A 27,731-nucleotide genomic window follows, 5' to 3' on the forward strand; every position below is an offset into this window, starting at 1 on the left:
CAGTAATCATATTCATTGTGTCAATTTACATATGCATCACATTTTATGGGATCCCCTGAGTGAGGTAATTAACACACTCTGTTCTTCAATTGTGTGCCCCTTTCTTTCCTTCCTGCCAGGGCTGGAGCAGGACGCAGTTTTGCCCAGGCTGGGATCCTGCCCCCACCCTCTCAGAGGTGGGTAATGGATGCGCTCATCGGGTGCTTGACGGTGTCACTGAGACCTGGCCTGACACATGCACATGCATCCTCCCCTAGCCCCCATGCCCTCTCCTTTAAATGGAAAACCCTCCACCATTAGAACTCCCCTGGTTTCCTCAGCCTTCTCGGTAAGAGCGGCTGGATGTCTTTTCAAGAACAGACAAATAAATTGTCCTGGGCTTTGCTAAAGGGATTAAACGAATTGGTTCTCATCCACACACGTTTCTATAGGGCAAACCATCCAAGCTGGCAAGGATGGGTGAGAACAGACGGGGGTGGGGCTTGGGGGGGGTGATGCAGACAGGTGGGAGTCAGGGTCCTGGGGGAAAATTCAGCTGAGTCCCACAAAACAAGCACCAAGAACACAGATCCAGTGAGACACACAAGAGGAAAGAACCCTGGCCGGCTGCTTTACAGTTTACAGAGAGCACTTCCGGAGACCAGCATCGCATTCCTTCCCCCATCCCCGCAAATCAGAGCAAGCATGGCTCTGCCGTAAACTTGACTGTTGTGATAGAGGTTTTCAGGTGCTGAGTCGTACTCTGGGACCCACTCTGAAAGCCTACTTTGCCTGAAACATATCTATCACAATGATACATGCTAAATTTCCAAGATTTTAAGATCAGCCTTTGTTTCCTACCTTTTAGCATTTCTGAAGTTGGAACGCACCCTACATCGTTGTGTGTGTGTTCAATCTGGCAGTGTTTCTTCTTCTTTTTTTTTTTTTTCCTTGAAAGGCTATTACTGTATCCGTGGTGTGTCTTCCAGTCAGTGGGGTCTGAGAATCGAGAACATGGGGGACACACACGTGTGCAAATGTGAGTATGCGTGTGTATACTCTGGGCCTATCCATCCAGGAGCTCCTCTTTGCTATTAAATGCAAGCCAGTACAGCCCCCAAGTCCCAGGAGAGCATCCTCCAGACTCCACCAGCCTGCCCGCTGTCTTCAAGGAGAGCTACAGGCCTCCACGATCAATTACTATTCTTAAGGGAAAAGCCCCAACAAGCCCCAAGCATTGCCTAGAAGTCAAGGAAATGTTCCTGCTGCTATTGTTGCTAGATCCTCAGAGGCTCAGAACAGACCCTGGGAGGAGTCCAAGCCCTTGGTGGTCTCTGTACTTCTCTGACCTGCTGAACACCACACCCACCTTCTTTTGTGCTCAAGTTCCTGTCAGTGACACCAAGGGCAGGAACTGAAGACATGCAAGACAGGGCCACACTCCGCAAGTGAAGAAAATGCTTCGTGGTTCAGGCAGGATTTCTTTACGAATTCCTTCATTTCACCTCCTGAATTTTACGCTGAATTTTGTCAGTTTATAAATTTGCACTACAGCTTGGCACTGGGAAGGGGGGGGTGGAGATCATCAAACCCACGGGCGTTTTACACACAGACACTGAAAAATAAAGACCATTAGCAAAAAGTATAATTAAATTAAAATGCCAACTTGCCAAAGAAGCTCGGTAAATGGGAAATATATCAAATTGCGATAATACAAATGGGCTATTTCTCAAGGTGTGAGAATGTCAGGGGAATAAACTCTGATAATTTGCTGACTTTTTCTGCTGAAGGTAGAGGGATCGTTTAAGAATAAATCGCCACAATAACGCTCACGACCGTGTAGTAAGTGTACAATTGTCGAACTGTGGTGGTACCGCCTACCTGGAAGCTCCAAGGTCTGAGGGACATAGAAAAAGCACTTAAAACCCAACAACTCTTGTTGGGTGAGCTGGCCAGGCCCCAGTCCCAGCAGAAATTTTTATTAGTCGCCGGATCTACTTTTTTTTTTTTTTTTCAGGTCCATTCGGCATCATTTATTTGGAATGCATGTTTGCCGGTGAAGTGTAACATACCCAGTTAACGATAGCGAATATTCTCTAAAAGCAATCTCATTATGAGGCCCCGGTTCTTTGTAGAATATTGAAAATTACTTTTGGCATGCAAGTTCGTTTTGTTAATTCCTCTTTTAGTGTGCAAATAACCTTTGAAAACCTGCTTCTAGGTGTTTATGTGTCAGGACAGTATCAAAAATTACTCAATTGCCAAGTCACATGTCAACACTTCCACATACAAAGCCTCCGAGGATCCCGATTCTCACGACTCTGCTGCCCTCTAATGGACAGCTGGCAAATCTTCGCCTGCGTTTTGATTTCTTTTTCTTTTTCTTTTTTTTTTTTTTTCAACCAGAGCCTGCAATGCCAAGGCATTCCCGTTTGCATCACACCACGAAGGTAAGTGGCACTTTAGGAGAGGTAAAATATAAACAAGAAAACAGGGACCCAATGAAATCCCTTGGGGGAACACTTAACAAAGGTGAGGTTGTCAAACATTTTCTAAGAACCTCTCCTTTTACAAGCAGTCACCTGTGGCTACAGCCAGGCCTTGGGAACAGTAGACGGCAGCTCCCGCATTGTTCAGGGGTGAGCTCAATAGACACAGGAAGTTTGAAAGGGGCCTGGCCTCTCCCTCTGAAAGTCACTGGGCACAGACCAGAATGTCAGAGAGAGAAGTTCACCCATCCTGATGGCTTCTCACACTGCCTGATCTCAAGCAACCTAGCAGAAATAGTCAGGTTCTTAGCTGAACTAAAGAAAACTTGTTACATCAATAACAGCACAGCTGGTCCGCAGTTGCTACAATCACATGTAATTGACAAGCCAGTTCATTCCCATAATTCGCCGATGCAAAGGCAGACGCCCAGAGAGGGGAAGGAACCTGCCAGGAGCCCGCAGCTAATAGCTGGCACAGCTGTAACCAGAACCCAGGTCTTGCTATTCAGAGCCTAGGGCTCCCCCCTTTACAGCAGGCATTTTCTTCCCTGCTATCCCAGCAGCAGGCCTTGAACACGTTTTCGTAATCAGTTGCAATAGGCATAATGAGTAACCTGACAAATCAGAGCCAAATTGGGGAAAATTTGTGAATTAATTACTTTTTAGAAATAAATTAGAGTGGATCCACATTTATTCCTATAACAAAATCACTCTTACTCGTGAGTGGTTGAGAAAGTGATGGAGATACAGCTGTGAGGAACTGTCCATGCTGGGAATACAAATTTCAGTCCGCACGCACAGATGAGTGAGAGACAGAAGTTTCCTGGTTGGTTTGCTTGTGTGTTTTTTTTAACTGTTTCTATGTAGACCCTCATTTCACCAAGTGGTATAAACTTTATTTCAGTTGAATTGGTACTGCTCTGGCCTCCCAGCCCATCCAGATGGAGGAAGGGCTAAGGTAGTAGGAAGGCTTAGGGAGGAGTGGGACACAGCCCTCATGCTCAGTGTTGTCCTTTATCCAAGATGGCACCAGCGTGATTTCCTGGTCCCTCTCTGTTCACAGTCTCTAGGCCTGCCAGTTCCATCAGCTGTCTGGGCTAAACCCAGAGGTCTGTCTAGGAAGCTTTCTCCTGCCTTCGGGCATGTCCACCCAGACCCCTCTGGAAATGTCCACCTCTCCTGTCTCTACCTAGGGAGGAGCCCCATTCTCTCTTTTATTCTCAAAGCTTCTAAGTTACGTGGGGTTTCCCTTACTCCCACCCTTGGCACGCACTGCGATTACCCCATGACCCAATTCATGTGCTGGAGAGCAGAGCCTTTGCTCAAAGACCCACCAGTATCAAATTCACCTCCTTTATTCAATCACTCAGAATCTCTTGAGCTGCTCCACTATACGAGGCCTGCCCTAGCATTGAGGACAACCCAGTAAACAAGGTTGACCAGGTGCCTGCCCCAATGGGGCTCCCAACCTAGAGACAAAGATGCCATTAAGCAAGCAAAATATGCACAAAATCATTTCAGGGATGAGTGGGGAGAATGAGGGATGGTAAGGAGGCACATCACTTCAAATTGGGTAGTAAGCAAAAGTCTTCACAAGGAAGATTATGTCTGAACAGAAGTTTGCATAAACGTTACGTCAAGCCATTTCCTAGTCTTAGAGCCTACAATCTCTGTTAGAATTTACCATCTGTCCTTCCAAATAGCAAAAACCAGAATACCTTTCCTTTGTATGTTAGCTGTCTTAGGGGACGTGAGAACAGGATTCTTAAGTGATAGGACATAGGGGATCTTAGGAGGCATAGTAGAAAAATACCAGCTAATATTCCAAAATGCTATTACAGGACACATACACCCTGGGGAGAGTTTGGTAGAGATGTCCCTGGGGAGCAAATCCGCCATCATGGGTGCAGAGGAGGGGGAAGTAAGGCTGAGACCCATAGTCCTAAAGCCTCCCTTGATGGTCACTCCCAGCCTCTGAAGACCAGAGATCCCATGTCAGTCATTGCTGATCCCACCAGCCCAGGCCTCTAGCTGGGCACCTTGCTCTCAGTAGGCCCTCACCACAAGGATAAAGGAAGTGGTCACACCATGCCAAGGTATGTGATAACCTGTATATGGCACTTCTGGCTCAGAAAAGGACACTGGTGTTGGCTCAATGATGGCCTTAGGGAAGGGAAGTCATTTCCCCCACATGAATCCCTAGTAGAGGTGTCTAAAATGGAAATACTCATGGGAGCTTAGGTAAGAGAAGCAGGTGAAGTGGGCTGGGGTAGGCACGGTTCTTCACTTTCCAAAGAAATATTCTCTCTCTCTCTCTCTCTCTCTCTCTCTATATATATATATATATATACACACTTATCTCTTATTGCTTCATTATTCTGTCTTTTATAGGAACAAAGGAAATAAAAATTTATATTCTTCTTCACTATTAGCCTGTGAAAGCATCCAAATAAATGGCAATGAACTCTAAGTTTCAGAGAGAGGAACGCAATAGGGTGCAGAGGGGACAACAGGGAATTGAAGAAGATAGACTTCATCTAAAGTGGGAGGAGCTAAAGCCAATCATCCCTTGTCTTATGAAATATCCTGATATTTACATATTTATAATTAATTTGTATGATGTTAAAACCTTTTGTAGGTTTTTTGTAGGAAACAAAAACACATCTTTGGACCAGATCATGGGCATGAACCAGTAATCTGGAATCCAAATTTTAATCACATGTTCCATCTCTTGGGATATCAGCCAGACTCACTGGGAGAAACCCAGGCCTGTAAGCCCAGAGCCCTGGGGTGAAGTCTTCATTCTACCCTAACTGTGGAAATGCGCACAAGTTACCATCCCTCCCAGATCTTCTACCTCCTTCTTAGAACAAAGACAGAATTAGATGAGACCATATTTTTATATGCAAAATCTTTAGTGTTTAAACAGCTATAACAAATCGACCTTAAAATGTATATGGCTAAACAAAGAAAAAATAGAATCTCCACTCTCACTTACCCAATAATCCACAGTGAGACAGTTGGCCGCTTTCCCCCATACTGTGACTCAGGGACCATCTCTCTGGTTTCTGGGCCATCTCCTATGGCCTTGCTATCTTCTTACACTAAGGGGAGAAATGACAAAAATAAATAAATAAAAAGTATATACTTGATTCTTAAAAATAATGGCCTAAAATAAGTACATATCGGGGCGCCTGGGTGGCTCAGTGGGTTAAGCCGCTGCCTTCGGCTCAGGTCATGATCTCAGGGTCCTGGGATCGAGTCCCACATCGGGCTCTCTGCTCGGCGAGAAGCCTGCTTCCCTCTCTCTCTCTGCCTGCCTCTCCGTCTACTTGTGATCTCTGTAAAAAAAAAAAAAAAAAACTTTAAAAAAAAAAAAAAAAAAAAAAAAATAAGTACATATCATTTTTACATACATTCTACCAGTTAGAAGTAAATACCCCGTCCTATCTAGATGCAAGGTGAGTAGCGACTCCATTGTGGGAGGAGAGAACAGATTTTCGTGGACATCTAGCATTCTTTGCCATGCTTCTTCAAGCAAGATGAGAGTCCAAAATTGCATATGAGTCCAACATATAGAACATGAAGCTGCATTAGTTGAAGCCAGGGTAGGGAATTCCTGGACTCCATGATGAATACTGAATCACCACTCAAGTATCTCCCCCCATTTCTGGAAAATGAATATACCTCCTTATTACATTGATGTGAGGCTTAGCCCATGATCTGCTTTTGGCCAGTGAGTATAGGCAGAAGTGACAGGTGCTATTGCCAAGCAGAAGTTTTAAAAGCCATGGTCCACTGCTCTTTTCCCTCTGAGATGGGTTCAGTGTGTTCCAAACAAAAGCTTCTCCTATAGCAAATTCCAGAATGAAGAAGCCATGAAGCAAAGCCAGAGCTGATCCATGATGGTCACATGAGCGAGAAATATGCCTTTACTGTTGTTGTAAGCCATTAAGAGTTGAGGGTCATTTGTTACTGCAGCACAACTTGACCTAAGCTGATGAATACACTCACATTTCCGGGGCCCTCCAACCTCCCTAGGGGCCTCAGAAGCATAACTTCTAGAATTCAGCAATGAGGAATTCAGAATCTAGGAGAGCACTGGGAAACACCATTGCTGAGATCCTTCAAAGTCCCTGCATTCTGTGATTCCAAGTCTCCAGAGGGCAGGGCCTCCAAACGAGTAGTTTTTGTATCCCTAGTGCCTGATAGTGTGCCAGCACACAGTAGGTGCTCAGTTAGTTTGGTGAATGTGTAACAAATTCTTCTAATGATGTCTTGTAACATGGAATATTCTTATCAATGCGTCTCCTCACTGGCTCTTCCCTCTGCCTTGAACACCTTTCCCTTCCTCCTCTGTCTGGTGGACTCCATGCTCCAAAGCCCAGCTCAGATATACCCTTCCCCATGGCAGCTTCACATCCAAGCCAAAGTAGGCATGTCCCATCTTGGATTCCAACAACTCAGAAGTTTCTCTAGGCTTTTTCATGCCATATTCTTTGGGAAGCAATATTTGGCTTGACGATCCTTGTATCCTCAGCTTCTAGAATGTCTCCTGATTAGTAATAAATTAGCTCAAAATGTGTTTATTAAGTAAGTGAATGAATGCAATGTTTCCAAGTCATAATACAAAAACAAAGAAGAATTTGCTGTCAGATATGCATCTGTCTGAAAATAGAACCATCATGTAATTTGAAGACTGTAATAGAGGAAAGGTGACATCTTTCACCTGAAGCAAATCACCTTTCTAAATAACCTGCAACTGTATTATACTGTTCAGTAGATGTATTCTGTATATGACATTATGAAATTATGCATTTGCTATGCATTTCCTCAAGCTAAACACTGCCCTTCTAGTCATCTTTAGATAAATATGTTCCAAGAAATTTCTCTAGGAGGAAAAGTATGACAAATCATTTACATTTTAGTATGAATTAGTTAATTACTTCTGGATTTTTGCACCCTTACCATATTCATGCACACACACATATCTGTGTGTGTATAAATTAAATCTCCAGATCCTAAGACTCTTGCCTTTTAAAAAATAATGCGTTCCTGAGAACTTTCTCTTCTTTTTTTAAATTTCTTTTCAGTGTAACAGAATTCATTGTTTATGCACCACACCCAGTGCTCCATGCAATATGTGCCCTCCATAATGCCCACCACCTGGGTCCCCAACCTCCCACCCCCTCCTTCAAAACCCTCAGATTATTTTTCAGAGTCCATAGTCTCTCATGGTTCATCTCCCCCTCCAATCTCCTTCAACTCCCTTTTCCTCTCCATCTCCCTATGTCCTCCGTGTTATTTGTTATGCTCCACAAATAAGTGAAACCGTATGATAATTGACTCTCTCTGCTTGACTTATTTCACTCAGTATAATCTCTTCCAGTCCCGTCCATGTTGCTACAAAAGTTGGGTATTCATCCTTTCTGATGGAGGCATAATACTCCATAGTGTATATGGACCACATCTTCCTTATTCATTCGTCCGTTGAAGGACATCTTGGTTCTTTCCACAGTTTGGCGACCGTGGCCATTGCTGCTATGATCATTGGGGTACAGATGGCCCTTCTTTTCACTACATCTGTATCTTTGGGGTAAATACCCAGTAGTGCAATTGCAGGGTCATAGGGAACTTTCTCTTAAGATGATGTTCAGATTTGGACTTGCGTATGTTTCGGTCTGTTTTCACCATCTCCTGGCGGGGAATGCTGGCCAAGTCAGGCAAATTCTCTGAGCCCCATTTTTTCAGAAGGAGATAAATGATGCTTTATAAATGGTACTTCCATACCCACATGTTAGTTATTATTAAGAAGGAGGAGAATGGATCCAGAATTGGGATGGATGGGAAATATAGCATGAAAGACAGTGTTTGAAGACTTCTTTTTCAGTTACTCCCAGATGAATGGACTAAAAGAAGGTACCTTCAGAAGCAGGTCAGAAATCAAGGTAAAGAAAGCCTCCAGACTCCCAGTAATGAACCTAAAGCATCCTTTCTCCTACAACTAGAGCAACAACTCCAGTCACTGTCACCAGCTTTAAGTTAGAGGGTTGGTAAAACCCTCCCTGGGCCTCAGGTTGATCCCTGAAACTCTTGTTTCCCCACAACAACTTAAATGGCAATGACTGTAATGTCACAGCAACAGAACAGCCTGGAACAAAGAAAAGCTGGTATTCCAAAATAAACCAGCCCTGTATATCAGAAGCAAAAATGTTGCCTTCTCCCCAGGTGGTGGGAATGGAAATGATGACTCCTCCCCCAGTCGTAACAGTTACATGTTCAACTTAAAAGGATAAAACAAAGAAAGAATCTTGTTGCCTCCCCTAAGTTACAAGCATTACGGGACTGACACCTTTCATCTTCTCAACTCACAACAGATGGCTTCTGAGGAATGGCCTCTAGGGGTGACAGGATGGCTGGGATGTGCTGGGGGCCATTCACTGAGAAACAGCTGTTTCTCAGGTTTGCTGGAAGGAAATTTTAATCAGGGTCAGACTGAAATTGGTTTGTGCAGGCTTGAGCCTACCCATGTCCTGTTGGACAACAGACAGACAGAGGAATGAAACAGAATACAGAATAGGGTAACTTGAAACCTTCTTTTAGCACGATTTATATGAAAAATTGAAACTCAGCTGGTGCCAGACTTCTCAATGTATTTACCATTCCCCCTATTTCAAAATAGTAGGAAAGGTCTTGCCCAAATCTCTAATATCATCATCCTAGGACAAGATTTTTGCTGACACTAAGAAGGAAGAAGTAGTAAAAATGATTATGACTCAGGCACCCCGGGGGTCATGGGCCACATCAGGCTCTGGTACTTACATGTGGGTTCTAGCTGGATGCCTGGCCCAGTGCATTATTTGGAGACATGCCCCACACTGAGCCAGCTAGGAGGACCATAACAAGGCCATCAGCACTAGTATCTGGGGACACATGATTCCAGTCCACCTGCATGCCAAGAAAATTAGCTCATTACTAAGCATCTCTGAGCACTACAGGGACATGTGGTCCGGGCCATGGGAAATCTTCAGCGACGAATTCAACTGCACTTGGCACAAAGCCATAGCGTTATTCACGTGCCATTTCTCTGGGCTTCTGCCAACCTCCCGTATGATATAGGAGTCATTGAACACAAATGGTTGGTCCTGCCCACAAAACTCACAGGAGGTCCCAAGGAGCACGTAGGAAAGGAAATGGAGGCACAGGATGGGAAGGAAGACGGGAGGGAAAAGGGAATTCCCAGAATTCTCCCCCACCATCTGTATCATTATCCATTCTCAACAGGAATTCCAAATAATCCCCCTCGCCCCCCAGCATGAATTCTCAGTCCCTACTCACTGGTTCCTCTCAGTTGTCTTCATACCCAAAGACAAACTTAGAAGCATTCAACTTTCAGCACCAAGAGAAACCACAGGACAGAGCTTACAAATTGATACCCCCAGGGGACAAATACAGCCCTTTAGAGGTGGTTTGCCTGGTCTGGAGTTGAAGTTCTTCAAACATGTCTCTCCTCCCCTGGGTTGTCTCAGTTCTCACCTGACCCACTCTGTTCCATCATGTTACACACCCAAAGGCACTTGAATGGGCCACCTGGCCTTAGAGAGTCTACCAGACTCCTTCTTCCCCTGCCATCTTCCTTTCACAAATGAGAAAACCACACTACTCAGGGGAAAAAATAAATAAATTGGAGTATATATAGCCATGGAAATCTGTTTCCTAGAGAGAACTGGTATTTGCTCTGGCATCTTGAAAAGGAGGTGAGGAAGTCCTCATAAAGAGAAAATGCTCTACATTTATGATTTTTTTTACATATATGAAGAATTCCTTTGTTGGAATGATTTTGATAAAAGTGGATCGAGGTGTCTGGCTGAAGGGAGTGGGTGGTGCAGAGTACACCGATCAGGGGTCTAGTTCTTGCAGAGTTGTGCACCTATCTGTTGGTGCCCCTCTAAAAGTTCCTCTAAGCTAATTGTCTCTGAGTAGCTCATTAGAGTTGAGTTACATTAAGTTCCTTGAGAGACAAACCCTTAACCCAAAGGAATGGTTCCATAATGGTGAAATTTACAGCAGGATGGCATGTCAGAGAAAGAGAGAATTTAGACCCAAGGCCACCCCCACCCCTCAAACCATATGCCTAAGACTGGCAATGATTCTAGGACATAAACCAGTGGGGTTATCTTTTCCCTATGATATCAAATTTTACAATCCGGTCTGAAAGATCAATTTATTTCAAGAAACAGATCCTCACTCAAGCTGGCTTTGGCAATGAGGAATTTATTGGAAGGAGGCAGGAAAATCTTGTGAAATCTATTTGAGGAAATACAGCTGGTCATTACGGCAACTGGAACGTCACCAGCCAGCTCTTCTTTTGGCCTCCTTCTTTTGAGGACTACTTGACCTCTCATTCCTGTTTCTCTTTGCAAGAATATTCCATTCTCTCTGTAAACACTCTTCCTTTTTGAGACTCTTTTTCTGTTCCTCCAGACCCTTACAAGTTTCACTCAGATGTGGCTCCTTGTGATTCTAACTCCATGTAGCCTCATGGTTCCATGGCCAGTGTGGCTCAGCTGTATGTCCCATGCCATTCATATTTTTGAGCAGGACTGATTGGCTCAGCTCAGGCCAGGTGCCCAGCCAGTCAGCTTTGTAATGGGGCAAGGTCAAGGAGAATAAAGAAAGTTACTCGGACCTAAACCAGGACTAATAGGAGAATTCTGAAGAGCGGCACAGCACAAGCTGCTCAAACCCTTGTCCCTGTGCCTCCCTGTCATAAGTTGGGGCTAGAGCATGCCACTCCAGCACAAGAATTAGACAAGAGTTTGGGGCAATAAGCTCTTGCAATTCTCCACCAGAAGCTCCACAGATGAATTCCTCCCGACAGAACTTCTTCCATCATTCCCCATCCAACCGGGAAAAAGTGCCCCCAGATGAACTCATTCAAATCCTCCAGGGCAGGAAGAGGGGAGAAAGATACAGGAAATGATATCAGCTTAACTGAAGGAAGGGCAAGGTAGCACTGTAGGGTGCCTGTGGGAAAGGTCCATCCCCAAACCTCCCAGATGGGGCAACATGGAGAGGAGATGCTTTCCTGCAGGAGTGAAGGGCCACAGCCACAGGCTCCTGGTGTCCCTTCCTTCCCTCCTTCCTTTCTTCCCTTTCCCTCCCTCTCTCCCTCCATCCCTCCTTTCCTTCCTTCCCCAGGTGTGTATCATGGTATTTGTCACACACCTGATTACCAGATCACCCAGGTTACAGAAGGATTTTATATCTTAGCATCCTTGCTCCTCTTGACCCAGGCTTGCTCCAAGTTTTGCTGGCGGAGGCCACTACCTACCAGGTAAAAGCTTGCCAGCAGAATGCCCTTCCTTTACATGCCCTCCTGCCTGCCCTGCTGAGATGCCACACTCTACTCTCCAGCCACCCTTCACCACTAATGGCTAAGCAGCTCAGAGGGAAGACAGAGACAAGGTGAATTTAATGTGATAGGACATGAAGCAATCTCACAGAGACTCTGCGACATAAATTAGGAAACCTAATTCATGGTTCTATTTGCCCTGCAACCATTATACCCAAACTGAAGTGAAGAGCCATCTGGAATGATCTACCTCAATCATGGTGTGATCTAAATCGCTAACTGTAAAGGGTGGGGCATCACAAGGTGTGTGTGTGTGTGTGTGTCTGCGTGTGCGTGTGCGTGCGTGTACGTGCGTATGTGTTTGTGCATGCAGACATGCAAGAGGGAGATGAAGAAATACTATGATGAGGTCAAGCTACTATCAGGTGCCTTCTTTTGGTCTGAAACTTTAAGAGTTGGGTTTTGGTTCTGACACACAGAACCTACACTTTTTTCAAGACCTTTAATTTCTAGAGGAGGTAATCCCACTTAATGGAAGGTAAAATCTCTCAGTTCCAACATTTTCCATTCTGGTACTGACATCCCAGATTCCCATGTCAACACTCTTATTTTATTGCCCTTTCTGGGTGAGGATGATCTCCCCGGGAGTCCAAAGCCACTCCTTGGAGTGCTTCACAGAATACACGTGTGGGCTGAGATTTCAGGGACCTCCAGGAAACGCCAGAGCTAATACTGCATAATTAACACTACACAGTATTTAGGGGCGCCTGGGTGGCTCAGTCTTTGGGCGTCTGCCTTCAGCTCAGGTCATGATCCTGGGGTCCTGGGATGGAGCCCTGCATCAGGCTCCCTGCTCCGTGGGGAGCCTCCTTCTCCCACTCCCTCTGCTGTGTTCCCTCTCTCACCGTCTCTCTGTGTCAAATAAATAAAATATTAAAAAAAAATACTATACAGTATTTACCTTTTACTCTCTGGCTTATTTCATTTAGCGTAAGGCCTAAGATCCATCCATATGGTCACAAATGGCCATATTTCATTCTTTCTCATGGCTAAGTAATATTCAGATATATATGCAGATATGTAGATATGCACATACAAATAAAATATACAATGTCTTTTTTATACATTCATCTGTTGATGGGCATGTATGCTGTTTCCACATCTTAACTACTGTGACTAATGCTGCATTGAACATGGAAGGACAGATATCTCTTCGATATCCTTTTTCCATTTCCTCTGGCTATATCCCCAGAAGCAGAATGGCTGGATTATATGGTAGGTCTAGTTTTAATCTTTTGGGGAATCTGTCTATACTCTTTTCCAGAGTGGCTGCACCAACATACATTCCCACCAACAGTGCACGAGGGTCCCTTTTCACCACATCCTCCCCATCTTGCCTTTTGATGAAAAACATTCTGACAGGTGTGAGATAACATTTTATTGCGGTGTTTGTTTTGCACTCCCCTGATGACAGTGATATTGAACACCCTTTCTTGTACCTGTTAGTCGTATGTATGTCTTCGCTGGAAAAATGTCTGTTCAGTTTCTCTGCCCATTTTTAAGTCATATTATTTATTTATGTATGTATTTCTACCATTGAGTTGTATAAGTTCTTTATGTATTTTGGATGTTAACCCCTTATCAGATATAGGACTTGAAAATATTTTCTCCCATTACCTAGGTTGCTCTTTCATTCTGTTTATGGTTTCCTTAGCCTTGCAGAAGCCCGTTAGCTTGATGTAGTCCCACTTGTTTATATTTGCTTTTGTTGTCTTTGCTTTTAGTTTCAAATCCAAAAAAATCATTGCTAAGACAGATGTCAAGGAGCTTACCTCCATGTTTTCTTCTAAGACCTTTATGGCTTCAGATCTTCAATTTAAGCTTTTAATGCATTTTTAATACATTTTGAGTTGATTTTTATGTACACTGTAAGACAGAAGTACAGTTTCAGTTTCTTGCATGTGATTATCCAATTTTTTTTCCAAAACCATCTATGAAGATATTATTCTTTCCCATTAAATCTTCCTGGCTCCTTTGTCATAATTAATTGATCGCATATACACGCATTTATTTCTGGGCTCTCTATTCTGTTCTATTGATCTATTCGTCTGTCAATATCATACTATTTTCATCACTATAGCTTTGTAATATGGTTTGAAATCAGGAAGTGTGATGCCTCCAGTTTTGTTCTTCTTTTTCAGTATTCTTTTGGCTTTGGGGTGTCTTTTAAGGTTCCATACAAATTTTAGTATTTTTTTTTTCTATTTTGGTAATAAATGCCATTGGAATTTTCACAGCAATTGCATTGAATCTATATATTGCTTTGTATGGTATAAACATTTTAACATTACTAATTCCTCTAATCTATGAGCATAGAATATCTTTCCATTTATTTCTGTCTTCTTCAATTTTTTTCATCAATGTATTTAATTTTTAGTGCACAGATCTTTCTCCTCCTTGGATAAATTCATTCCTAAATATTCTATTCTTTTTGATGCAATTATAAAAGGGATTTTTTTCTTAATTTCTCTTGCCACTGGTTGTTAGATTATAGAAACACAACAGATTTTTGTATATTGATTTTGTGTCCCACAACTTCTCTGATATCATTTATTAGTTCTAACCAGTTTTTTGGTACCATCCTCAGAGTTTTCTAGGCATCATGTCATCTGCATATGGAAACATTGTTATTTCTTTCTTTCCAATTTCAGTGCATTTTATTTCTTTTTCTTGTCTAATTGCTCTGGCTAGGACTTCTAGTACTATGCTGAATAAAAGTAGTGAGAGTGGGCATCTTTGTCTTATTTCTGACCAATGGATATGAAGTTAGCCTTGGGCTTGTCATAGATGATCTTTGTTAAATTGATGTATATTTCCTCTATACCCAGTTTGTTGAGAGTTGTTTTTATCATTAATTATGTTGAATTTTGTCAAATGCTTTTTATTAATCTGCTGCGATGATCATATGATTTTTTTGTCCTTTATTTTGTTAACATGGTGCATCATATTTATTGATTTGTGAATGCTGAGCCATCTTTGCATCAATAAAATAAATCCCATTTGACTGTGGTGTAGGATCCTTTTTTTTTTTTTAATATTTATTTATTTATTTGACAGACAGAGATCACAAGGAGGCAGAGAGGCAAGCAGAGAGAGAGGAGGAAGCAGGCTCCCTGCCAAGCAGAGAGCCCGATGCAGGGCTTGATCCCAGGACCCTGGGATCATGACCTGAGCCGAAGGCAGAGGCTTTAACCCACTGAGCCACCCAGGTGCCCCTAGAATCCTTTTAATATATTGTTTAATTTGATTTGCTAATATTTTGCTAAGCATTTTTGCATGTGTACTCACTAAGGATACTAGTTTGTAATTTTCTTTTCTTGTAGTGTCCTGTCTAGCTTTTGTATCAGGGTAATGCTGGACTTACGAGTTTAGAAGTATTCCTTCCTCTTCTATCTTTCGGAAGAGTTCAGAAAGGATTGGTATTAGTTCTTCTTTGGCTATTTAGCGTATTTGACCAGTGAAGCCATCTGATCCTGGATTTTTCTTTGTTGGGAGGTTTTGGTTACTGATTCAATCTCCTTACTAGAAATTTATCTGTTCATATCTTCTATTTCTTCATTTCAATCCTTTTTTTTTTCTTTTTCATATGAAGTCTTCAAAGTCTGGTGTATATTATATTTAACAGCACTTCCCATTTCTAACTGGCCACATGTCAAATGCTCATTAACCACAAGTGGCTAATGGCTACTATAACATACAGACAGCTCTAAACTGATGAGTCATCTTGACCATGAAATCAGTGGTAACTCCAAAAACTTAGATGGTGGCCTCACTGGACTGAATGTTTTGTCCCTCCCAGTACTGATATATTGAAATATTAATCCTAGTGTGATGCCATTTGGAGGTGGGGCACTTGAGAGGTACTTAGGTCATGAGGGTGAAGCCCTGACCAATAGGGTTTGCCTTCTAAGAGGGCTAATTAGCCCTTTATCCATCATGTGTGGACAGAGCAAAAAGATAGCCATCTGCAAACCAGAAGAGAGCTCTCACCAGAATCCAACCAAGTTGGCATCCTGGTCTCAGACTTCTATCCTTCAGAATATTTGTTGTTGATAAGCTACCCCAGTCTATGGTACTCTGTTCTAGCCACCCAGACCGGCCAAAACAATGGCTGTATCTTTAAAGGTTTTACAGGGGATGACAAAGTAGACCTATAAGCCAAATCTGGCATATGAAGTATTTGTTTTGTTTTATTTATTCGTTTGTTTGTTTGCTTTATAGCCTGTGAGGTCACAGTGGTTTTTACATTATTAAATGACTGAGAAAAAGAATTTTTAAAAAAGAATAATAGTATTTCATGACACATGGAAATTTATAGAATTCAAATTTTAGTGTCCACAAATAAAATTTTATTGGAACACAGTCATGCCCATTCATTTGAGCATTTCCTGTGGCTGTGGTAGAGTTAAATAGTTATCTATGGCCCATAAAGCCTGAAGTATTTACTAGCTGGCCCTTAATGAAAGCATTTGTCAACCTTTGGGTTTAGGATTGCCGAAAAATATACAAGATGCCTAGTTAAATTTTTATATCAAATAAACAACAAATACTTTTTAGTGTGTCTCAAATATTCCATGGAACATACTTATACTAGAACATATTTTTGTTCATGTGAAATTCAAAGTTAACAATGCATACTATACTCTTATTTGCAAATCTGGTAACCCTACCTGGGCTAGAATATTGTTATTTGCTCACAATAAAGACCTTTCAAGATCTCACTTATATTGAAGAACAAGAGATACTGATTAAAAAAAAAAAAAAAAAAACCCACTCTGGAGACTTCCAGACTCTTCAAATCATTAGTGAACATTTCTGACACCATCACTTTGATTTTGAACTCAGTTCAAAGGCACGTGGAGGGACAGACTGCTTAAATAGTTACTGGAAAAAAATGGCTTAAATTTTATTGGACCAATGTTTAAAAAAATGCAATCAATCAAGCTTATGTTGAAAAAGCCCCCATAAGAAACATTCTTGCTTTTATATTAAAATATTTAGGGTTTATGTTCTCAGCACATGTTTCCAAGGGTATATATGCTTATACCTTGTTATTGGTTTTCAATGCTTTTCATAGTCAACTTTGTACTTTTAAAATAGAAATCAGCATCCAGGAACAGAAATCCAATTTATAACATTTACATAGGGAATGAGAGCTTAAAAGAGCTTGACTCTCAAATATTCTCCAGGAATAAATTAAGCCTAAGTCAAAGGTCTGCAAAAAACAACTCTGCCTTCTTCTCCATTTTGCTGGAAGCCAGCTTTCCACTGGAAGCTGAAAAGAAATGTTCCCTTCAGCTGAACATGAGTAGGCTTATGTAAGACACAGGTAAGTTCTCCATTACCATCTGGGCCCTGGGGCTGTTAATATTTGATGCACTCCTCATCATCTCTGTTTGTGTAATTTGTCAACGCCCAACAGGTCCTCTGCCAGCTATGCATTAAAACTATTTTCAAAATATGTCCTTGTCAGCCCTTGGCACACTCATTACTTATTAAGATAAGAGGCCGGATGAGGTGAGCAGGAGGTGGCTTGCTTACTTAAACATACTTGACTTAACTGCAGGGAAATCAAGTGATCTACAGGGTTATGCTTAGGAAGGCTTAGAGAGCCTTCATCCCTTCTTCACTGGGCAGATGGAGAAACTGAGGCCCAGATAGGGAAAGGGACTTGGTCAATGTTACTCAGAAGTTCTGTGGCAGAACTGAAAATACAGCTCAAGTTTCTTAAGTTCTTATTCCTTCCCTCCTTCACCACCATCAGCACACTTGCCTATGGGCATAAATTTGAAAGAAAAAAAAAAAGGCATAACTTCACAGATATTATCTCTTTGAATAGCAGAATACTCCATAGGGACAACTGAAACGGTGTTTTCCAAGCATGGAACACATACCCTTAATGCTACTCAAGATGATTCAAGATGTCAGTCATATAGATAAACTGTTTAAAGTTAAATGATATGTTTATTTTGATGCATTATAAAACATACATCAAAGTTATGATCTGGGCAGTGAGGAGAGAAACTCCTCAAACTCATGAATTTGTAGATACTGCTGCTTAGGTCAAAGCTAAGTCATAAATAAGGCTTTGATTTAAAATTGATTTAAGTATAGTTATCACACAACTCATGTTTTTAATTATACATAATGCAGCATTTTTATTATCCTATACATATTTTTATTATTACTTCTCATGATCAACTTTGGTATTTTAAAAGTAGGAATTAGCATTCAGGAACCAAAATTAAAACAGTCACACAACTCGTGATAGCGCCAGGACTTACAGGCATAGCAGGAATGACAGAGGTAATATTTGAAGAGTCAAGGTCTTGGGGAACCCTAAGTTATATACTTAAGTAAAACTTACTAACATAAGTGTTAGTAAGCATTAAAAAGTATAATCTAATATTTATGTTATGACTCTAATTTATGTTATAATACCTGTACAATATGTCATTCATACAAAAGCAGAGAGATTCAAAATATAAATTGTTTAAATGGCCCATGTTTGGTTACAGTGCCTCAGCTTCTGCTTTCATCCCCTCCCCCCCAACCAGAGCTGCCAGCTCCCACATTCTCTCACTCATCCCCTGACACAGCTTACTCTTTGGAAGTTCAAACGCAAGTGTCCATATTGCTCTGGCTCAATATACTCACTATCCCTGAGAAACTGCATTCATATTGGAGGGCCATAGGCCTGTTTGAGTCGAGTCAATGAAATGAAGCAGTAATGGTGGAAATTCTGGACATCATTTAAGATTGGGAAAAGGTGGACTGAGGGTCCAGCAGACCAGCAAACGGACACCTCAATTCCCCCTCTGTCAGGAAAATCAATACAAAGCCAATCAACAAAATATCTGGGTATTATATTTTGATTAAGTGGGTGGTACCTGAAGGAGGCAGCTTCAGAATTCTAATGTTTTCTTTGTAGAGGCCTCTACAAAACAAAAGAGAACTTTTGTTCTCATGGCAATAATGAATGATTTAAAAAGTTACATGAGAGTCCCAGGACTCTCAACAGGGCTTAATTAGGTAACTAACCAACTAATTAATCAATTAAAGGAAGCATTAGCAAGCATTCAACATTTATTCACTCATTTAACATATTTTTATTGTATGTCCTCTTTGAGCTTTTAGGATAGGTATGCAATGGGGAATTGTTCCTTTCTTCACAAAGCAAAAAAGCATTGATGTCCTGCTTACACATTACAGGATGTGTGTGTGCAGAGGAGGAAGACTTACATACTGTGTGTGTGTGTGTGTGTGTGTATCTGTGGGTGTCTGTGTATGGAGGTCGTGTTACCACCACAAAGAGATGGTAGAAGAATTTAATGATATTAGCCATGTTCCTTCCTAAAAATGATTTTTTTTTCCAGGCAGTTCATCTAAGTTGCCTTCATTTACTCCAAGGCAGGCTCACTCCTAATGTGTGTGCAGCACTGGACAAAGATTTTTTACAGTGTCCTTGTCTATGCAATCGACTTGATTTTTTCTAATGCACGATAAATTTCAAGAGTCTTGTGAGACACAGTAGCTTATCAGGATGATGTAGAATAATGAGTAGGAAAGAGATATTTAGGTATTTGTTTACTACTTAATCAATGCGAAGATTCTTCCTAGTGTGTAGGCAACAGCTTTCCTCTCTAGATCCAGGAACCAACTCTCTGTGTTTTCTATCATTGAATGCACCATTCTTAGTTAATTTCAAATGTCCCCCAGAGGAAAAAGGTAACACTGTCATTCTGCCCAGCACCATGGCTCCTCCCAACCTGTTTGCCCTGAAACAATATAGATCTCTACCTAGCTGCTGTCCCCAATACCTTCTATTTAATATGAGTTCATATTCATTATGAACTCAACATTATTAGAACAACATCATTATGAACACAACATTATTCACGAGGCTGCGTCAGCCATGTGGCCCCCCACCAATGGTTTGCAGTGTCTCTCTCAAAGTTCGTTAGTGAGCTTCGCGAATGACCTACAAATGCAAGTCTTCCCCAAAGTACACAGAATAATGTAGATGACAATCAGTGCTCTGATCACATTAAATTTGTTCTAAACATTCTGGGTAAAAAACAGAACAACAGATCTTCCATTCCAAAATGCAGTTGCTTTTTTTTTTTTTAATTCAAATAACAATTAGCATACAGTGTTATATTAATGTCCAAGGTGTACAACAGAATGTCTCAACAATTCTATACATTAGTCAGTGCTCATAAAATATGACTGCTTTTTTCTTTTTTTCTTTAGAGAGGAAGAGGGAAGGAGGGGCAGAGGGAGAGGGAGAGAGAGAATCTTGAGCAGTCTCTGCACCTCAGAGGAGCCCAATGGGGGGCTTGATCTCATGGAGCCCAATGGGGGGCTTGATCTCATGACCCCGAGATCATGACCTGAGCAGAAATCAACAGTCAGAAGCTTAACTTACTGAGCGACCCAGGCACCTCAAATAGAACTTTCTTTCTTTCTTTCTTTCTTTCTTTCTTTGATTTATTTTGAGAGAAAGAGTGTGTGTACATGCAAGAGGGAGTGAGCATGAGTGAGGGGGAGAAGCAGAGGCAAAGAGAGAAGCATGCTCCCCACTGAGCAGAGAGCCCTATGTTGGGCTCGATCCTAGGATGCCAGGACCATGACCCGAGCCAAAGGCAGACACCCAAACAACTGAGCCACCCAGGTGCCCCAGTATGACTGCTTTTAACATTGGCTGCCCCAAAATCCCCACCAGAGAGGGAGAGTAGGTGAGGGGTGTATGGCCAGAGCAAGAATAAGAGGTCCCCTTAGCAGAAGCCATGTTCCATCTCTTGTCTGGTGTGGCTTAAGAATGACCTGGGAGGGCATGACTTTATCACATTCATTAGAAGGAGGCTAAAAAGGGCACGTGGAAGGACCCAATGGCAATGCTGAGTAACATTCTAGGGAGTACACAGAGGACCTAAGTGTGGCCACCCCAGACACTTGGTGGGGAGCTTATGGCGGGGGGGGACAGGATGACTAACCTTGTGTCACGGTTGGAGGCTGCTACCTTCAGGGGCTATGGACCTGAGGGGGCACTGAAGTGGAAACACGGAGAGTAGAGAATTTGTGCATGGCTTACGGGTATGGCTAAGCCCATGGGTCTGCTGTGGATTGTTGGGAGCCTAGGGCTATGCTTTCCTATGCCTGAGGTAAAAGTCATTCAAAATCAGGGTGTCAGCACCATTTTGGCTGCAGGATCTCATGTGATCCTATAAAAACACATACTGTGCCAGAAGGAGGAGCAATCAACTTCCAGGCCACCTTCCTATAAGCAAGACCATCAACTGAGCCCACATACAGAGCTCAGCAAGTAGAAGTTCAGAGAGTTCCCTATAGGGGTAGAACCCAGACTAGGTCCATGTGGATCATGGGCTCATGATGGATTAATCACAGGCATAGACAGGGTACTTAGGGACCCAGACTGGGTCCATGTGGAACATGGGTTCCTGACTGGATTAATCACAGGCACAGTCAAGGTACTTAGAAAACTTCCAGCATTGTGTCTCAAAGCAAGGAGGTCCCCGAAGGCAAAACGGATATTCAGAGGCCAAAGGGGCACAGTGGGCCCTGTCCTGGTTGCCTGTTGAGGCCAGGGGCAAGGCCAGGCTGGGCAGTGATGGACATGAGTCTGCTGGAAGCCAGGAATGTTCGCTGACAGAGGTTAAATCCCAGTAATGCTGTGCCCAGGGCCCTGCCCTCGTGGTAAGGGAGGGCCCAGAGGCCGTACTGAGCAGACCCCATCCTGGAGCAGGTTGGGCGGCCTGCTCTTTAAGTTACCAGGCTGATGGAGAGGGAGCAGCCTTTCATCCTGTATGAACTCCTGGTCAGATGGAAGTTGGTGGGAGGGTAAGGAGGGACAAAGTTAACAACAGTAAGAGAAATAATAGACCGGTGGGGTGGGTGGGGGAGGGGAGGGAGGACAGTGCCCCCGTGCTTACCTGCCAGTAATTAATGCATGCTTACGACAGCCACCGGGCCAAGCACCCTGCATGACTTCCTTCACCGAATTCTCCCAGCGCCCCGAGATGTGCTATGATTAGTTCCATCTACAGTTGAGGGAACTGAGCTGAGAGAACTTGAGGGACTTTCCCAAAGTCACACAATTTATAAATAAGGAAGTCAGAGTTAGAACACAGCTTTGTCCGTTTCTTTATAAATTGAGGTAAAATTGACATAACGTTATATTTGTTTCAGGGGTACATAGTATGATTCTGTATTTGTATATATCACAAAATGATCAGCACAGTAGGTCTAGTTAATATCCCTCACTATACATGGTTTCCATTTTTTTTTCCCTTGTGATGAGAACTTTCAAGATCTACTCTTGTGGCTACTTTTAAATCTGAAATTCACTATTATTAACCCAAGTCACCATGTGGTACATTATATCCCCATGACATTCATTCTAGAACTGGAAATTTGTACCTTTTGATCTCCTTTACCCATTTTGCCTACCTTCCACCCTCTGACTTAGGCAACCGTCAATCCATTCTCCAGACCCATGAGCTGGGTTTGCATGAGTGAGTGTGTGTGTGTGTGTTGATTTTTTTGTTTGTTTGTTTGGGTTTTTTGTTTTGTTTTGTTTTTTAGAAATCATGGTATTTGTTTTTTTCCTGTATGACCTACTTCACTTAGCATAATGCCCTCAAAGTCCCACCATGTTGTTGCAAATGGCAAGATTTCATTGTTTTTTATGGCTAAATAATATTCTAGAGTTGTTTCTTATTGTTTGTTTCTTTTTGTTTTTCTGGGGCTTCTTTGTTTCGCTGTTTTGTTTTGTTTGTGCTCTATTGCTTTCTTTAGAGTTCCTGGTCCACCTGAAATGTATATTTGGAATATAGTTTTAGTAGAGAATGTATACATAAGGTAGGAAGAAAGGAAAGAGAGAGAGACAGGAGACCGGGAAAGTGGAGTGGGGAGAGAAGGTTGAGATTCTGGAGGGAGACTAACTGGGAATGTTCACAGGAATAAAAAGGTGTGTCTATTTGGGTGTTTTTTAATTAGCAGGAAATTTCCACAGGAAAAAAAAGAGTTTTCCTTGCTTCCCCAGTTTAGATTATTGGAGGCTGTGAAGCACAGACCTGGGGGGGGAGACACGAAGGAACGCTGGGCAGACGACAGTCGGGAGGGGAATCGGAGGCCAGCTCTCCTACCTTGGGAAGTCACTTCCATTTATGAACTGAGGACAGAAATTCTTTGTGTGACCTGCACAAAGTTGCCTTGTGATCAGCCTGAGCATCATATCAGTTTTTAAAAAGGATCAGTCTCACAGATAAAAGGCCACTCCGTGCTCTACTCACATCTCAAGAGGAGATGCCAGAGAATTCCATCGATTTATAAAACATAGAAACTTCTCTCCCCATCTCCGTCATGGGACCTTTCACAAAAGAGCAGCTGTCCTCAACCTCATGTCCCCCTCCCAAATCCCAGTTCTCGGGAAACCCAACTCCCTCTCTCCTCTTTTCCTCCTTTCCTCTCCACCCTGCTCCCTCCCCGAGCCTTCACTTTGCTCTTCCCACTGCAGGCACCTCTCCAGTAAGCCACCCAGACGGGCTTACTTCTCCAGTTCTCTGCCTCGCCTGTGCCCAGAGACATCACAAGAAGAGAGTCAGGCGCAGGACGAGCTGACCGAGAGCTCTTCTCAAAGGCCAAGGTCGGGGTGGGCAGTGAGGACATACATAGGACCACTTTTTATCCCCATCTTACAGATACTGCAGGAGGCTGCTGTGAAGGTCAATGAGATGATACTTAACACCAAACACTCCACACTTGGAAGGGAAATTTATTTTTCTTCATGATCCCCGGCCTCATGATTTTCCAGCACCCTGCCAACGTATCCTGTGTTTTATTTTAATTGTTACTTACTCAATTTGCATTTGAGAAAAAAAAACATAACTTCAATGTCAGGGAGGAAACACAACTTTCCCTCTACCCTCAGGTTTAGTTTCTGGGGGCCTGTGAATTAAATTGATAAAAGACAGGTAAACAGGAGGAGAAAGTTAATTTACCCGGGCAACATGCATCCACACAAGAGTGCTCAGTGATGAGTACCTCAAAGATGTAATCAGAATTTGGGACTTACAGACCTAACTTTGTAGGGAAAAGGGAGCGGGGAGAAAAGGTTCCTGTGGGAGGAACAAATGGGTCTCTTTAGATAAAAAAATGCATTTTTAGGAGAACAAGTAAGAGATAAGGAAGTTTCTGCAGGCTTAAAAATAGAACTACCATATGATCCACAATTCCATTTCTGGGTATCCAAAGGAAACAAAAGCACTAACTGGAAAAGATACATGTCCCCTTTCCCATGTTCACTGCAGTAATTTCTACAGTCGCCAAGATACGGAAGCAACCCAAATGTCCACTGATAGATGAATAAATAAAGAAAATGTGGTGTGTATATATATGTGTATATATATATATATATGTATGTATATATATGTATATATATATACACACACACATTTACACATATATAATAAAATATTATACAATATATTATCATATATTTATTTAAGTTATATAATTAATTTAATATATTTATTTATTATATATAAAATATTATTCTATAATAACATATTATTCAACCATAAAAAAGGAAATCTTACCATTTGCAACAATGTGGATAGAACTTACAGGCATTACGCTAGGTGACAGAATTCAGAGAAAGACAAATACCATATAATCTCTTTTATTTGTGAAGTCAAAAAATAAAAGCAAAAACAAACAAGTAAACAAAAAAACTCAAGCTCATGTCTATGGAGAACAGATTGGTGGTTGTCAGAGGCGAGGGCGGGCAATGCTGTTGGGGGGGATGAGAGAAGTGGGTAAAGAGGACTAAAAGTTCAAACTGGCTCAGTCATTGGAGCATGCAACTCTTGATCTTGGGGTCATGAGTCTGAGCCCCACATTGTATGTGTTCAAACTTCCAGGTATAAAAATAAAATAAGTCGGGGCGCCTGGGTGGCTCAGTGGGTTAAGCCTCTGCCTTCGGCTCAGGTCATGATCTCAGGGTCCTGGGATCGAGCCCCGCATCAGTCTCTCTGCTCTGCAGGGAGCCTGCTTCCCCCTCTCTCTCTGCCTACTTGTGATCTCTCTCTCTCTCTGTCAAATAGAATGAAATAAAATCTTTAAAAAAATAAAATAAGTCATGGGGATGTGACATAAGTATGGTGGCAATAGTTAACATACTGTTTTGTATATTTGAAGGTTGCTAAGAGAATAAATCTTAGAAGTTTTCATCACAAGAAAAAAATTGTAACTGTATAGCGTCGGATGTTAACTAGATTTATTGTGGTGATCATTTTACAATGTATATAAAATATCGAATCATTAGGTCATACACCTGAAACTAATATAATGCTATATATCAATTCTATCTCAATGAAAAAAGACAGTTTTTGATAAGGTTTGTCTATATAGGCATGAATGGTCTTCTTCCTTCAGGGCTATAAAACTCCCCAAGGAAGGGATTTTGGGGTAGGTTTTATTTGTATTATCCTTTCTGGGAGTAGATATACCCCGAATTTATGGCAGCTTCAGTTCCCAGAAGTCGCTGCTTTTAGTCAGATAAGGGAAGCTCCAGTAACACTGCTTTCAGGATCTGCTGAATCTCAAATGTCTTCAGTTTAAAATAATCTTCGTATTAACTCTGGGGTTCCAAGTGCATTCCCTCAGCTACACCAAGACATAAAGTAAAAAATAAAAATAAAAATATATTGTAAATATACATATAAATATAAAAATATATATTTAAATATATGTATATACAAATATATATAACATACATATAAATATATATTATATAAAATATAAGATATATATTTAAGTATATATTAAATATATAGTTATTATATATAGTTTGAGACATACTTATATGTGTATATACATATATACTCCCCACTCTTCCTGAAGTAAGCCCTCCATTTAAGCCAAGACTCTCTCTCAATATTCCTATATCGTCTCTAAGATTGAAATGTATGTGAAACATCTGGCAGACATTTGGAAATACAGATAGAAGAAGATAGGAGGGACTAGGAATTTGATCCCACATACTTGGGGACATTGGTTTCTGACTGATGGGTACTCAAATGTCATCACAGTAGAAAAGGTCACTCAAGCAGGGTGTGTAAACCACAGGCCACAAATACAACTTTTTGGAATTCCATTTTTTTTTTTCGGGTTCCACAATAACTTTTTTTTTAAGAGCGAGAGAGTGGGGGGAGGGGCAGAGGAAGCAGGAAAGAGAGAATCTTAAGCAGGCTCCACACTCAGCATGGAGCCTGACGCAGGGCTCGATCTCAGGACCCTGAGATAATAATCTGAGCCTAAATCAAGAGTGAGATACTTAACCCACTGAGCCACCCAGGCATCCCCACAATTATTTGTTTTTAATTGAGTGTTTCCAGTATTTCCAAGTATGGTTTTAATATAAAAACCAGATTTCCTGGGGCACCTGGGTGGCTCAGTCCATTAAGCATCTGCCTTCGGCTCAGGTGTTGATCTCAGGGTCCTGGGATGGAGCCCCTCTTCGGGCTCCCTGCTCAGTGGGAAGTCTGCTTCTCTCTCTCCCTCTGTCCCCTCCCTCTCAAATGAATAAATAGGATCTTTAAAAACAAACAAACAAACAAACAAACAGATTTCCAGCTTCTCTTGAAAAGCTTTTCAATCTGGCTACCCGAGGCTGGCCTTCCCACCTGGCAATAACTAAGTCGACTTGAAATGTTCTTGAGATGAGGCTTCTGATACTTCTGTTGCCCTGTTATCTTATTTACTTGGTCCTATAGCTTTTTAATTTGTGACTCTTTGTGTAAAAGACATGTTAAGGAGAATAAGGACAGGGAGAGAAAAGAGACGAAGAGAGAAGGGAAGACAGAGGAAAGGGAAGAAGCAGCCGGAAGTGAAGAGGAGACCCAAGGAAGCTGGAGGAAAACTCGGGCTTTGCGGCAGCCTGAGTGCAGGTCCCAGCATAATCTCTCTCCCCAAGAAATCCCACAGAAAAGTCCAGAACACGAAGGAAGGGGTGAGGCACTTTCGCTGGGGCTGGAGTGAAACTCCACTGCGGAAGACATCCGCCATGTTATTGAAACACATGGCCAATGACTGAGTAGCTCAGAAATGTTCCCCTGGGTCTGGTCATCAGAGGTCATCAGAAATGCATACTTCCCTCCCGTCAGTCACCTCTGTCTGTCCCCACCAGGTAAAGAGGCCACATGTGTCAGGTATCAATTTGCAGATCAGTCCATGATATTAATAATACTCCCTGTCCTTTATTCCGTTCAGCTCCCTCAGTGTCAAGGTGTCAAAACCGACCTTCCCAGGAGCTGGTGCCTTGGACATAGGTTGGCCTGCTGTGACCACAGACAGAAGATCGCCTCTGCTCAGGAGAGGGTAAAGATCAGATCTGCAGTGTGGAATACTGTACCCTCCAAGATGCACTCGGACTCCCCGGTTAAACTGACCACATCCCTTTTTGTGAGGCAGCCTTCAGAGCGTCACGGCTGCAGCAGTTACAACCACGTACCAACAGTGTATTTCAGAAGCCCATATCCTCCAAACCCCGGCTTTCCACGATGCCTCGGGCCGACTGGAAAGTTTCAGAAAAGTCAAGAGGGCACGCGATTTGGACTACAGAATGCACACGTGCGACAAGGAGATGATATCGGACGAGCCAAGAGTTAAGACATAAAATAAATCCCACTCCGAGATAAAGTGGAGGGGCGACGAGGCTCTCTAACCCCCGTTCCCAGCACTGGGCCCCCATTAAATCAATCTGTGTGAAATGATGGATTGGACGAGTAGAACGGCCAACGGAATGCACTGCCTACTGTTTAAGA

Source organism: Enhydra lutris, unplaced genomic scaffold (assembly GCF_002288905.1).
Source record: "Enhydra lutris kenyoni isolate GAN:26980312 unplaced genomic scaffold, ASM228890v2 scaffoldscaffold54, whole genome shotgun sequence".
In the NCBI taxonomy this organism is placed as follows: Eukaryota; Metazoa; Chordata; class Mammalia; order Carnivora; family Mustelidae; genus Enhydra; species Enhydra lutris.